A 14,154-nucleotide genomic window follows, 5' to 3' on the forward strand; every position below is an offset into this window, starting at 1 on the left:
ACATGCTATTTGGTTCTTGAGATTTAAAAAAAAATCCATAGGTTTATAACTCCTTCGCCAAGGGTTGATTTGTATAACGTTTAGTTGAAGTTGGTTCAGGATAGGAAGTAGAAAATGTAAAACGTTTATATACAGGCGGATAGACGGACGCCGGAAAAAAATGTGATAGGTAAGCTCACGTGAGCTCTTTGCTCGGGTGAGCTAAATGCAAAATCATGTCCAATATTGTTACTAGTTTCGGTTATTGCATCTTAAAACAAGATTTCAATAAATATTCTTGATTCAAAATATTTTCAGTTTACATCAGAACTTCTGTTATAAAGTACATTTATTCTGTGCAAAAATCCATTTGCTTCTACATTTTTTTTCCGAACTGGGATAAACCTTTTGAATAACGGAATGATAGTTACCATACATAACGGCATGCTAGTACTTTTCTGTTCGATATTTTAATTCATGTTAAGGACGGCATAAACACTGAATTAGAATACAGATCCATTTCCGTCTTTGGTCGTTCTTAAGATTGTTCATACCATCCTGAAATTTAATTAGAAGACGTGTCTTGCACGTGCGTCGACGAATCTCTACAGAGAATCCTTTGAAAGAACCACAAGAAGAAATTTAGTATTCTTTGATACCAAAAGTCTGTCCCTCCAGTATTGATTAGACTAAGGCGAAGCTCATAATAGTAAAGTATGCGCTCCTTTAACGCGGGAACTCTTGGGTTATCGTTTCCAAGAATGAGATAATCCGGAATGGTTATTAATATAATGGCACGGAAGACAAAGAAAATAGCCCATAAAAACGACGGGACGAAACCCCCCAAATAACCACCTTTCAGAAAACACAATTTCGCCGGCTGTCAATCATCGAGACATGAAATATAAAATATAAACAGCATCTCTCTCTCTCTCTCTCTCTCTCTCTCTCTCTCTCTCTCTCTCTCTCTCTCTCTCTCTCTCTCTCTCTCTCTCTTGTGTCGTATATAGAAACTGTACATAAATCTAAAGCATTTAACAAAATATGATAAAATGCGCCGAAAAGTAAAATAATGATTTAGAAACTAATATATTGATACCAGTGTTTGATACTGGAGGTCCCTGGTCGGGTTTTTTTCTCTCCAAATGTTCGTAACTCACTAAGTATTTCTATCAGGGCTTTTCTATATACACAACCACCGCAGTGATTTCAATCGTCTGCAAGTTCCTAAAACCGAAGCCTTTACTTTCTATCATGCAACCCAAATTTCCTTTACAAAGTTTATTCAGTTTAAAATTCAATAAAATTCCATTTAAGTCGATCTGTGTTTCAATCTAGCGCCATAAACTAATCCCTAGGCCTTATTTGTTTTAGCTGAATGCGATTTTTTCACACTGAATAATTGATTTTTTTTTTATCCTCCTCTGTTTTGAGGGACCAGGATGAGGCCCATGTTTCGATATCATTCCGGATCAAATCAGCCCCTCATGGCCGCAATAACGACCCTTTAGTGCAAGAAAAGTTGCTTGATCTTGTATTCCCGTTCTATTTATTATTCATTATAATTATGTTTTACTTATGATTTATGGGAGGGAATGGCTACTTAAAGATGAAGTTTTCCCGTGATTAGAAGATAGAGGACTCGTTAAAGCTGAGGTATCGGTTTGTTTCCCTCCTACTGGACAGGTCCCGATCCCATTAACTTTGGAGAAGTGATCAAGCATAGCCTTCATGCTTTGTAAAGAGAATAGTTCGGAGCCCCCTCCTCCTCCCGCCTTTAAATCTATCTATCTATCTATCTATCTATCTATCTATCTATCTATCTATCTATCTATCTATCTATCTATCTATCTATCTATCTATCTATCTATCTATCTATCTATCTATCTATCCTACATGTATCTATCTATCTATCTATCTATCTATCTATCTATCTATCTATCTATCTATCTATCTATCTATCTATCTATCATCTATCTATCTATCTATCTATCTATCTATGTCCGTCTGCCTGCTGTGTTGCGGCTACACGTCATGGGAACTCCCTATTTATAGTATATATATCGAATTGGTACTTTCAGAACAAAAACAACTGTTGGAGTGAAATGTTAAGTTAATGTGATGATGAAATATACAACACTAAACGTTTAGTTTTTAAAAGATAAAAAAAAAACTGTGAGAAAATCTATCTAATGCAATATAAAATCTCTATCCCAGTCTCTAACCAATTTTCCCTCCACCATACTAATTATACGTTTATTGCAATAGACAAGCATTTATTGTTTCATGACATACTTTCTGACACGCTCAGAACGAATAATAAACAGTATTTTGTGGGTACATTGCCCAATCTTTCCCGATATTCCCGCAAAATAAGAAACCAGACCCACGAAACAACATCCTTTCGATAGCTGTTTATTTTTCTGAATTCTAGAATGCTCTCTCTCTCTCTCTCTCTCTCTCTCTCGTTCGTGTTTTTTTTCTTCGCAAAAAATATTAAATACGTTAATTTATAATATAGCTTAAAGGAGGTACGTAATTACAGAATACCGTTTTAATATCAAGGAAATCAAACGGAAAAAGATAACAGAAGGGCATTATTTCACTGCTGGTAGCTTTAATATTATAGGTTCTTAGAATAGTAAACTTAATTAGAGTCAGTCTGTCGAGGAAACGTGAGCGCCATTGTAGAAATTCTCCGGTGTAGTGGGCCAATGTCTGCTGGGGTTTTGGAGGGGGCTAAGTCTTTAATTACACTTAAATTAACTCCTGTGTTCTCATACTTAAAGTCCTTTCCCAGACAAATAACATTTCCGGGAGCGCCGTGACATTCCTGTTTCAAGAAACCATTATCGCATTGAAGTCAATCTAATTCCGCTGGTATTTTTGAACTTTCGCGACAACTTTCAGACAACGTTTTCATATAACTATATTAGACATTTCATCCATTAATTTTCTTCGGTAAGTCGTTTCTTCTGTTCAATATATTATTAGTATGGTGTCGTGTGCCAAACACGAGACTTGCAGAAACCTCCAGAGAAATTTGATTTTAGCACATAACAACTCACGCGGTGGTTTTTGTTTTTGTTTTGTTTTGTTTTTTGTTATTTCAAAAACTCTTTTTATAAAAGCATTCAAAATCATTACATTCAGGTTTTTGTTTTTGTTTTTCCCGAATTTAAGTCTTAATATCAACACATTTTATCTCTGATGAAATACTGATATTAACTGATATGTCCTTCCGGCATCTTCTAAGGAAGGGGTCTTCTCGTTATCAGACCATCTTATATTAAGAAATTCATGAAATTTTGACACAGTCAAACAATTCATATAACCAAATGATTCAATCAGTTTAATCAAATTTGATCATCTTGTTTTCGCATCAAGGTCAGATCAATGTCACTACCTTTTCCTCAACTTAAAGGATGATAAAAATAAATGTAGATATTTTGATTAATTTTTATGTTTCCAATATCAAAATATTTCTGATTTTTACATATATTATGATGACCTTATATTAAAATATAAATTGACAGAAACGCTAATATATTGACCATTTAATAAGAGAGAAAATCCGATTTTAATGATTAATTTTTTTTACACAAATCTATTTCTAGAATTAACGCTTAAAAAACGAGTATAATGTGATGTAATATGATACAATGTAAAATTTCATAGGCAAATCATATTTTAAAAACATATTCTGAAACCCAAGTTTTTTGTAATTTGTTCACATTAGTTGAAAAAAATCCTAAATTAATGCTATTGTTTTAAAAATGCCAAATAGACAAATGAATCTATCGTAATTCTGAATTGCAAAAACATGTCATATTTTCCTACGCCAAAGTTCCGGCAAAAATATAGTCCTTGTTAGATTCTAAACTTTGTTTACTATTTCTATGCCAAGTTGTATGATAGTAAAAAAGAAAGAAAATATGATATTTTTAATTTCTTTTCATCTTGCTTTAAAGCACATTTAATCAAATTCACTTTGGACAAGTCGAAAAAAAAGACCCCTTCCTTAATTTTATATATTTTCTATATTAACATAGTTCATATTTTAATTGTTAAAAGATGTCAGAAGGACACACACACACACACGTTTTATTACTATTTTGTAACAGGTTCTATGAACGTCCTAGCAACAAATTCTACATTATACAACATTATCCAAGCAATAGGTTCTTGTATAACGGTTTCAATTACATGATCTTAATATCCTATTAATATTCATAAAATATTTTTCGATTAATTTAGTAATAGTGTTTGTTTATACTATCTCTCTTAGTAGGTTCTATTACTAACTATATAGCAATTCTTATCAATTTACTGAAGTACGATCGCTAGCAAATGTTAGTGATGAAAAGTAATATCCAAGGACTAATATTGATTTTATGCTAGACTATATCATTCTTTTAGCATATAACAATTTAAAAAATATGTATTGTCATTTAAGAGAAATGCTTCACTTAAGTACCTAATCCTATATTAAAAAAGTTTGTTGCTACCTTGCTAATTCTGCTTGATGAATAAATTCATTTAAATCAAGAAATTACCCCCATTCTTTTCAGAGATCTTTGTTTTAGATATGCAAAATATCGGTATTTTTTTTCTCGAGCGGAAAAAAAAGCTGATCTCTAAACAGAATTATTCAGCAGAAATAAAGACTTCAGATTTTGTATTGATTAAGGTGAGAGAAAAAAATCTCCTAATATGAGTCATGCTTCCCTCAATAATTCAAATTATTTTCGAGCACCTCTATTCGAGATGTGACGCAATACTACACAGCTGCTGGTGAAACACCATCAAAACCCAAAGAGCGCCGATGTGACATCTCAAATAAGCAGATGTCGCAGTATTGCACGATACGACTAGATTTAAAGGCAAATCCCAGAGTAATTCAGAAAGCCTTTCCTTGTCTTCCTCTTAGGAAGATTATTTAATATCGCATCCTCTGATTTAGCACAAGTACACGACTCGCGAGTTCATCATGTTTGCATGCAAAGATTCACACTTGTATTAGCCTTATCATTTTTTTTCGGGGGGGGGGGGGTGTTTGTTGGGGTTTTTTTAACGTATATATTTCTTAAACATAATATGCATTTGACAGACAATTTTCCATGCATCAATTTTCAATGAAATATCATTTCAAAACAATTATGGAGGGAACACACAGAATATCGATCTTTAATCAAAACGTATTCATAGAGAGAGAAAGCTAAACTTAAACCACACAATCACATAACGAATGGCACAGACGAGCGAGAGCGAAAAAACAACCCCGATAATACCCTTAATTATCAATTGTCCAACGACATATGATGGTAATGAAATTGGTTTCTCATAATATTTCAATTACCAACAGATATACGATCTGTGAGCCAATCAGTTAACCAATTTCAATGCCAGCAAGAATACTGGTGGTAAAATGTAGAATCCTGTTACATATGCATACTAACAAAGCCTCCATTAAGACTTGGAAAGATTTCTTTCTCCCAGAGGGTTGTAGGCTTTAAAGAGGACTTTGGTTTTCGTCACTTCCCGTCGGATCAGCGGGCTGGAGATCCTTGTTAAGATAAAGTTCTCCGATATCCCATGACCGTCGTTAGTTCCTGTTTCATCATATATTTACAGATCCCGCGTTCACCATCAAATGATGCTTTCCAAGTTAGGATAATCTATACGAATAGATCCAAAAACCCAAACTATAGAATCGCTAGTCATTTGCACCGTATTTCTAAGAGAGCTAGTTGCGTTAATGTTACCATGTCACGGTCTCAAAGTACATGTGTACCTAGCACTGTGACATTGATACATAGTAGTCAATCATCATGTGAAGTATTAAGTAAATAGTTAATAAATTGAGATGCGTGTGTGTAGTGCGGGGGTGAAGGTGTTGCACACTATATATGCTATGCTGTTTGGGGTTTTTTTCAGCGCGTTGTGCATTAAACACCTAGGCTTTTTGTTTTAAAACAACGTTTCGAGAACGAGGAGGTTATTCTGCAACATTCACAAAAACTCGTACTTTATTTCTTAAATAATCTCCTTGAGGTGAAGAATTCTTTGTAAAGATATAGGAAAATATTCAAATTTTCAATTTAAAGTATATGAATTTTTTTCTTTTCTAAATTGTAGCTTAAGGCCAAAATGTCATATTTAAGAATAAAAGGAAAATCTGATAGCAATTTAAAATCATCCAGCTTCTTTAATAAACAATGAAGCGACTAAGATCTTGGCTATACGTGTAGTTGTAGTGCTAGACAATTGTCCTGTTCTGGCTGACAGAGCGGTCAGTCAACCCCACAGTCTTACACTTGTATGAAACAGAGAGGAGTTTGATGGGTCTCGGTTTCAAATAGAGTGCCAAGTAGGATTTTGTATGTTAAGTGACAACACTCAGAAATAAATGGGTTTATCAACATTAATTGGTTCATTGTTCCTTTTATTTTGCAGCAAAGGTTTGGAGAACGAAGTGTTGACCACGTCTGAAACTGCTGAATATGAAAAATAAAAATCCGTGGACTACCGATGTGTATTTTTGAAATAATACAGGAAAGTTGTAGTGTTATTTGGTCATTTATTGAGAAAATTCTGACACATGTATATTTGGAATTAATATCGAGGTTTTTTTACCATGTCGGCGATCTCATTGCGTTCAATTGTATATACAAGTATCGCTTTTTCTAATAAGAAATAAGATACTCATTCAATACCAAGGAAAGAAGACAACTTACAATCATTAGCGTCTTGCATTAAAAATCAAAACTCTACAAGTACACCATAGGTATTTCTGATTTTTCCCATATGTTATACAAATAACATACTTAATAAATACATAGATGGAAAAGACCAGTTTCAGAAATGTTGTCTTTATAGTATGGAGTAGGTTTAGGAAAAGGGACCGCTTAGGTTTTAATTTGAATGGAGTTTGCTTGTAAAGGAACTAAGCTGCGGTTTTATATTTTGTCTAAATGTGGATTAAATAAAAGGATGCCATGTTTATCATTATTTTCCCGTTGATTTTCGAGCTTTCTTGAAACTAAAACGATGATACTCATTCAGCAAACTATAAATAAGAAAAGAATATAGATCATAGTAAAAATCAATGTGATAAAGATTGTTTTGAAAATAGATTGCCAGATAGAAATCTCTTAGAAATGCTATAGTAACATTTCAATGGGGGAAAGACCTCCAAATGGGTCACTGCAGTCTGGTACTTAATTCAATTTTATGGAACCACAGAGTGTAGCATTTCAGACATTTATTTTCGGCTCCGAGACAAGATCAAAGAAACGGGATGACGTCATCAGTCATTGCTGGTCAGCTTCCCATGGCTCAAGGCACCCGATTTGATTAAATGCACTTGTCTCAGGTGAAAGATGCCATTATTTATGTCTTTGTTGAGTTTTTAGAATTTTTTTTTCAACCTATTACTCTCTGGCACTAGAACATTGCCACATTGGAAACTGTGTTCTATCTCATCGTTGCCTCAATCCCTTCCTACACGAATATTTTATTAAAAATGCCTGATACAAAATTTGAGAGAAGATTTTCAACATAGTAATTTCAGACTTGTAACTTGACAAACCTTCAAACCAAACTACAAAAATTGAAATTGTTAATGTTTTTGCTTTATCATATACTGAAAAAGATATACGGAGTCACAAATTATTCAAATGTTCAGCTTTACAATGCAATCACCACCTCCGCCTTCCCGAGATATGTAAAGGATTAAGGCTTCAATCGATCCTTTTCAGTTTACAGTTTTCACCTTAAACTTAAAAAAATAAATATTCTTAACTCTCCGACAAAATCCGGATTTCCAGATGACCGGTTCATCACACCTTTTGAGGTTAAAGTTTTTCAGACAAGCAAAATATGATAAATTTTTAAAAAGTATGATTATTAATGTTCTTGTGAACAATGATAATAACTTTACTGAAAAATAGCAGTTTTAAGGATGGTAATAATTTTTTTTTAAATTTTATTTTTATGAAAAAGACTGATGACGTGCAGTCTGATATCATAAACAGTTTAACAATGCAATTAAATCTCCATGCACGTTGTGACATATTGTCCAAAAAAAACAAAAACTATTTTACGGGGTGTGGAGTGAACTTCAGGATAATCAAACATAGCCTAGTTGTTGTCACTGACTTTCTATGCACGTGTAATCAAAAGTGAAAATTTTATGAAAATAATTGAAAAAGTTTTTAAATGTACCTTGATAATAAAAAGTAATATATCATGTGGATTTTCCATTACGAAAGAGAGCTTTTCATAGTGGGATTCTATAACAAATACAAGCTTCAGCATTCAAACTGTATTAAAAATTGCAATTTCTTTCGTCTAAAAACTAAAAAAATCTAAATTTATTCAAACAATATGTAAATGCTTTAGTGATTAATTCAAGTACGAGGATTGCGAGCATTGAAGATTAAAATACGTACTTAGTTATCAAACAAATTTTACGAATCGATCATAAAATCGAAAACCGAACTAACTCCGGTTTCCCCCTACTCTTGGTCTTCTTTTTTTTTTGGCGCGAAAAATGGCATAACTCACAGACGAGACTTTCTAGCAAAATGTACGTAAGCATTAATCGCGATGATTAGACGCAGGGCGCGTTAAAGCGACACTCCTTATCGTGTACATCTACCATCTATGATCGTTCCTGGTGTTTATGGGGTTTTCAGTCACTGCAATTAGTCACATTGTCTGATGAGCATCGTGTCTATTGCCAAATCCATTAACAACTGAATAGGAATTATTGCCCTTCGTGTCTTGCAGGTTTCAGGTGTGTGTTACAGAAAACAATCAACAGAAGATGTATTTCCTCCAGTGATATGAGGGTGTATAACATATACTTGTACAAGGCGACACTTATTGCGTTCATAAATTTTGTGCTGTGTCATATTGTGCATAACAATTTTAAATATCTGCAAAATTTAAAATAGAGTATGCAGGTAAAGAATCTGAAAAAAAGAACAGTCTGAAAAATCATCCACTTGGCAACAACAGTTCAAAGTACATACAGCTATAGTGTATTGTATGGTAACAATTAGTATTATACGTAGACGATGATGCAAAAACAATTTACCTTTACTTTCATCCATGCATCCACATAATATAAAACGTTTAATGATCGATGAAAGGTGTTGTTAAAAAATAAAGCCCTTACATTTCTCGTCACTCAATGCAAGGCTGCCGGTGAATCGGTAAATCCATAAACAATACTGACAATTGGTTCGCCATGCAAATTTCTGTTATGAGCTAAGCTGAAACATGAGATCGCAGTTAAGAATAAAGAATAAATATGTGGAGATGGAACATTGTATATATGATAAGAACGGCATAATAAATCTAAATTTTATAATGAGAATGTTCCTTGAACAAATTTACTCATTTTTTTTTTTTTGTGGACAAGGTACGGCTTGAGCAGCTCAAAATGTGTGGACTGTTTCCATTAAGTTTCAAATATTTATTAGTAAGATATTTTTTCATGGATTTTGCGAATACTAAGTACTTTTAAACAGCTGACAGGCGTTGGGTCTTGTCCAAATTTCCAATTACAACACTTCAATATATTACAGTTTTGTAAAATAATAAAAAAAATGTATGTACATGTATATAATTTACATTTGACATGCAGTCGATTAAATAAGAAAACAAGAATCACAGCATGAAATCTATCTTACAGTGTATGTTTAACAAGATACTAGTAAACGTGTAAAACTTTCTGTAAGAATAAAAAAAAAACCCCTTAATAACCAAGTATTCCCTAATTCTTCAATACATAATAAGCAAGCAATTAATTTCTATCGTATCAAGCATGCAACAAGGGAAGTTGGTTGATACAGAACTGCAAGCAAATCTGCTCGAATCAAATGGTTTTATTGGCCATAAACTTTCATTTCTCCAAGCAGTTCGGAAACAAATGAAACATTTTATCACAAAAACACCTTCATTTGATCGCACTAGAGTTGACGAACTGTGAATACAGTGTCTTTGAAGAAGTAACATACGCGGTTCTATACGACCAGACGTAACACATCGCAATGTGAGCACAACCAAAAAAAAAAAAGAAGATGGATTTGCCGCCTGAAAGGAGCGTACGCGTGTAGCAAGGCAAAGGTTCAATAAACAATAGACTACAAGGGGGTTAAGAATGCATGTAAATACAAATACATCACAACACATAGCCACAATGTAGAATGATTAGAACAGAAGGGGATAATAATGAGAAAGTGGGTAATTAGCTTCGTGGTGGGTTCCATTCTACCCTTTGTCAGAGACAGAGACACACCTCGCTCACCTGAATATTACTATATCCGTCTCATTTTCTAATCTTTGGCTTTAAAACGCCGAGTTTTACATTAAATCTTCTTCACTGTAAAATTCAGATGGTAATCTCTTTGTAAAAAAAATGTCCTCAGCAGTAAATGGATTCATTGAGGGTCCAAGAACACTCTGTATAAACTCCTTTAATTGAGATCAAAAATCTGACATGGAAAAGAGTTGGGCACATTTACATATGGATATGAACGTCCTCATGGTATTGATGGGGTTTTTTTTTTATCAAAAGATAACAATAATTTTGTTATTAATTCCTTGATTTGGTTCTGAGGTCATGACATAGGTTATGACGTGTTCTACATCAACGTGCAAACACATTCAGGTAAGAGGGCAATATAGTACATGATAGTTGATGTTTGTTACTGTTCCCTATATTGCAAATTGATCCGTTATTACTCCGGGTGTCATTGTTTGTACAATAACGGGTTTTGGGTCAAAGTTTCTTGAATCTTCTCTCGATCACACCGTAATATTGTAGCAATTGCAGCCTTGACGTTTGATGTGATTTTTCCGGCACCGCCACTTGAGTCAAATTACTGGCTCTGTGGCCGTTGTCTAAACCCCCCCCCCCCAAAAAAAAAAAACCCCATTAATTTAGAAGGAGTTTCATTGTAAATACGTGTGTATCAAAATAATTAAATTCTGTAGAATGTTACCAGAAAAAACGTATTTGGGTCTTCAGCTCAGGTGAGCTAAAATCTAATTCTAGGTGTAACCATCAAGTCATGTCAATTAATACAAACAATGATATTTGCTAAGACGATAGTAGGAGACAAAATGTTATATTGGAAATGGTATTTATGTGTTTCCTGGCGACAATTTGCAATATATATTTATAGTATTTACTTGATAGCTGACCAACAAACTAAAGTACATATATACAGAGACGTGCAATTTTTTAATATTTATAGTATTTACTTGATATCTGACCAACAAATAAAAGTGCACACAGAGACGAGAAAAAATAAAACATTTCAAAAAGCTAATACCGATACGGATCGGGATACTTAACGAGATAACTGATATGTGTGTACAAGTTTATGTTACTATAATTGAAATAGCGAAAACCCATAACTGTCGTCCGCAAACATTGAGGGAGATTTCATTATTTCGGAATAGATCTTAATTCTGACATCTTTGTTATACTCGGGTGTCATTGCTCGGTTATGGTGGAAGCACGTGCACTCTTTAGGGGCTTCTGGTCCGACAGATAGCCAATATCAACATTTCCTGATGAACGAGTTGATAAACCGAGTTTGTGAATAGTTACACAGTGTAAACATCTCAGTGAAAATTTAAAGAACATCAAACAGGAGTACGAGCACCTAAAGCGGAAATCGAACGAACCCCGGCCTCCCGGATTTGATGTTTGCTGGAACTAATTACCCAAAGTGACGATGATTATTTGGAAGTCCGTTACATTTGGCATTGATGAACAGTATTTTGAAAACAGTCGCATGATTCATCTTAGAATCGCATTAATTTCTAATGATTATCCTCAAATTAAATCACTCAGAATAAACTTACACGTTACAATATTGAATGAATTGAAAATCCAAGCAAATCAAAAGGAAATTGTGTTTCCACGTGTTTCAGTGTTTGATTGCAATATTTAAAATCCTTTCAGAGATTTTCTTTCGATTTTGGTTGGTAAATTTTGAAAATATTATTGAATTACAAAAAATTATATTAATCTTGATGTATTTATTTAGGAAAAACTAACGAGTTAAAATCAATTGAAACATTCTTTAAAATTAAAGAGAGAAAACTGATTTAAATCAGACATACATTTTAATTTATACAACTAAATAGAAAGAAAAGCGCATAAAATTTGACAATGATGATTTTAAGCTTTTAAAATCGCGATTACAAGTTATCCAATTCATTCTCCTGTTGGGAATTTGTGTCTAAAAGCGCCAAAGCGATTTCAGCTCCCAGGGGAGTGCAGGCAAAATACATTATGCTGCATCACTGCAGCAATCCTTTTAATTTCTTTAATCAGGTTCAAACAGGAAAAACAATTAGTCGGAAGTTGGGCCCGTTCGCGCATCATTTAACTAAGGTTTTAAACGATGCAGAATAACACGCTAAGAGCTAAATCATGTTCATTAATGTCTACCAAGTTTTAATTAGTTTTTCTGCCCAAGTCCATGGCACTGTCCCCGAATGTCAAAAGATAATCATCAACTTCATTTACTGATTGAGGATGTTGGTCCAATATTATACACGGGTGATGTAACATGGGGAAGAAATAAAACCCCACAAACAAAACCCCAAGAATGGCACAAAACGTGATGTAACGAGCCCAGGGGGTGGAGTTAAATTCGCCGTGTGGCGTTTTGTTTCAAGCCCCTCAACTGCAAATCTGTAAATAGGAACCTTGCAAACTATTTCAAAGCTAAAAAGCATTTCATTAAATATTTCATTATGAATCATAGCGGGAATGACAGGTGCCCTTTCTTGTTACAATGAAATACAAATCACATGAGTCAGGACCTATTGATGCTGATGTCATTATTAATTAGTACTCTTTCGTGTTCATTCCCTGTGATTGTGGAGAGAGAGAGAGAGAGAGACTGAGAGAGAGATACAGAAAAAAAAATCTTTTAGATTATGGATTGACTCACTGAGATCAATTAGAAATTATCAGCCTCTGCAATTGCGTTTTTTGCTGCATTTGAATAAATTATCCGACAAATGCCGAGCTCAAATTTCCACTGTCGAAATTGTGATATGCATAATCGCACCAATTGTTAATGCCTTAAAATTAAAAAAATCCTTGCATGTGCACCATTTTAAATGCAAATTTTTCTAAATTGTCGCTCATTAACAGTTTGGGGAGAAAATCTAATTTTGATAAACTCTATTGAAAAAAGAGTCTATTTTAGGTCTCCATGTCAGACACATGTTAATGGGAGCGCCCTCTCTCGTTTTACAATCCCAAAAGGCCACTTTGCATGCCTTCGTTTTCCGCAAATTGACTTCATGGGCGCTTTCCAACTCTAGCTGTCAGAAAACACCTTGTCCAATATAGATTATTTGTACATGGTTTCCAGAAAAAAGTGACATATATAATGTTTTTCAATTATTAAACACAGAAAGCCAATAAATAATTTGCCAAGTGACAATTTTAAACCGGATAATAATAGGGCAAATCTACCAGTTTCCATGCAAAATTGACTACTTACTCGTTGAGTAAATTATAACTCATCAACCCAAATAAACCTTGTAAATTGCGTTTTGACAGAAATCGGCAATTTGCATCCGCTGAAGAGTGAAAGAGTTCATAACAATGATATTTACAAACTTGTAATTTCATCAAGGTGTCACGGAAGAAAATCTTTCAGTTATGTAATCGTATGCAATTTGCACGTTTATTCACTTACCTGATCGATAAAGAATAATTATCTGATAGAGTAAAAGTTCCGGCTATTATGCAACACACAAAATCTTCTGTGTAATTACACCATTTGTTTTTTGGAAAGACAACAATACTACCGTCGGTGCATGATATAGCAAAACTTTTAAACTCATTAAGATTTTTGTCAAAACAATGCTGTAATTGATGGAATTTACTTGAATATCCTTGAATATCCCCATTACGCGTAGCAAATGATCATGGGAAATATGGTACACCACGCCGTATTAACTTGTGGTGGAAAAATAGTTTTCTAAAATTTCTCGAAGAATCCTGACACTATTCAATTTTACAAAATTAACGGGTTTTTTATGTTTTCTTCCTAAGTTTAGGAAGAAAACAAAAAACATCTTAAAATATCTTAAACTGGTAAGGTTTTAAATTAAATAGTTATTAAG

This window comes from Crassostrea angulata, chromosome 3 (assembly GCF_025612915.1).
Source record: "Crassostrea angulata isolate pt1a10 chromosome 3, ASM2561291v2, whole genome shotgun sequence".
In the NCBI taxonomy this organism is placed as follows: domain Eukaryota; kingdom Metazoa; phylum Mollusca; class Bivalvia; order Ostreida; family Ostreidae; genus Magallana; species Magallana angulata.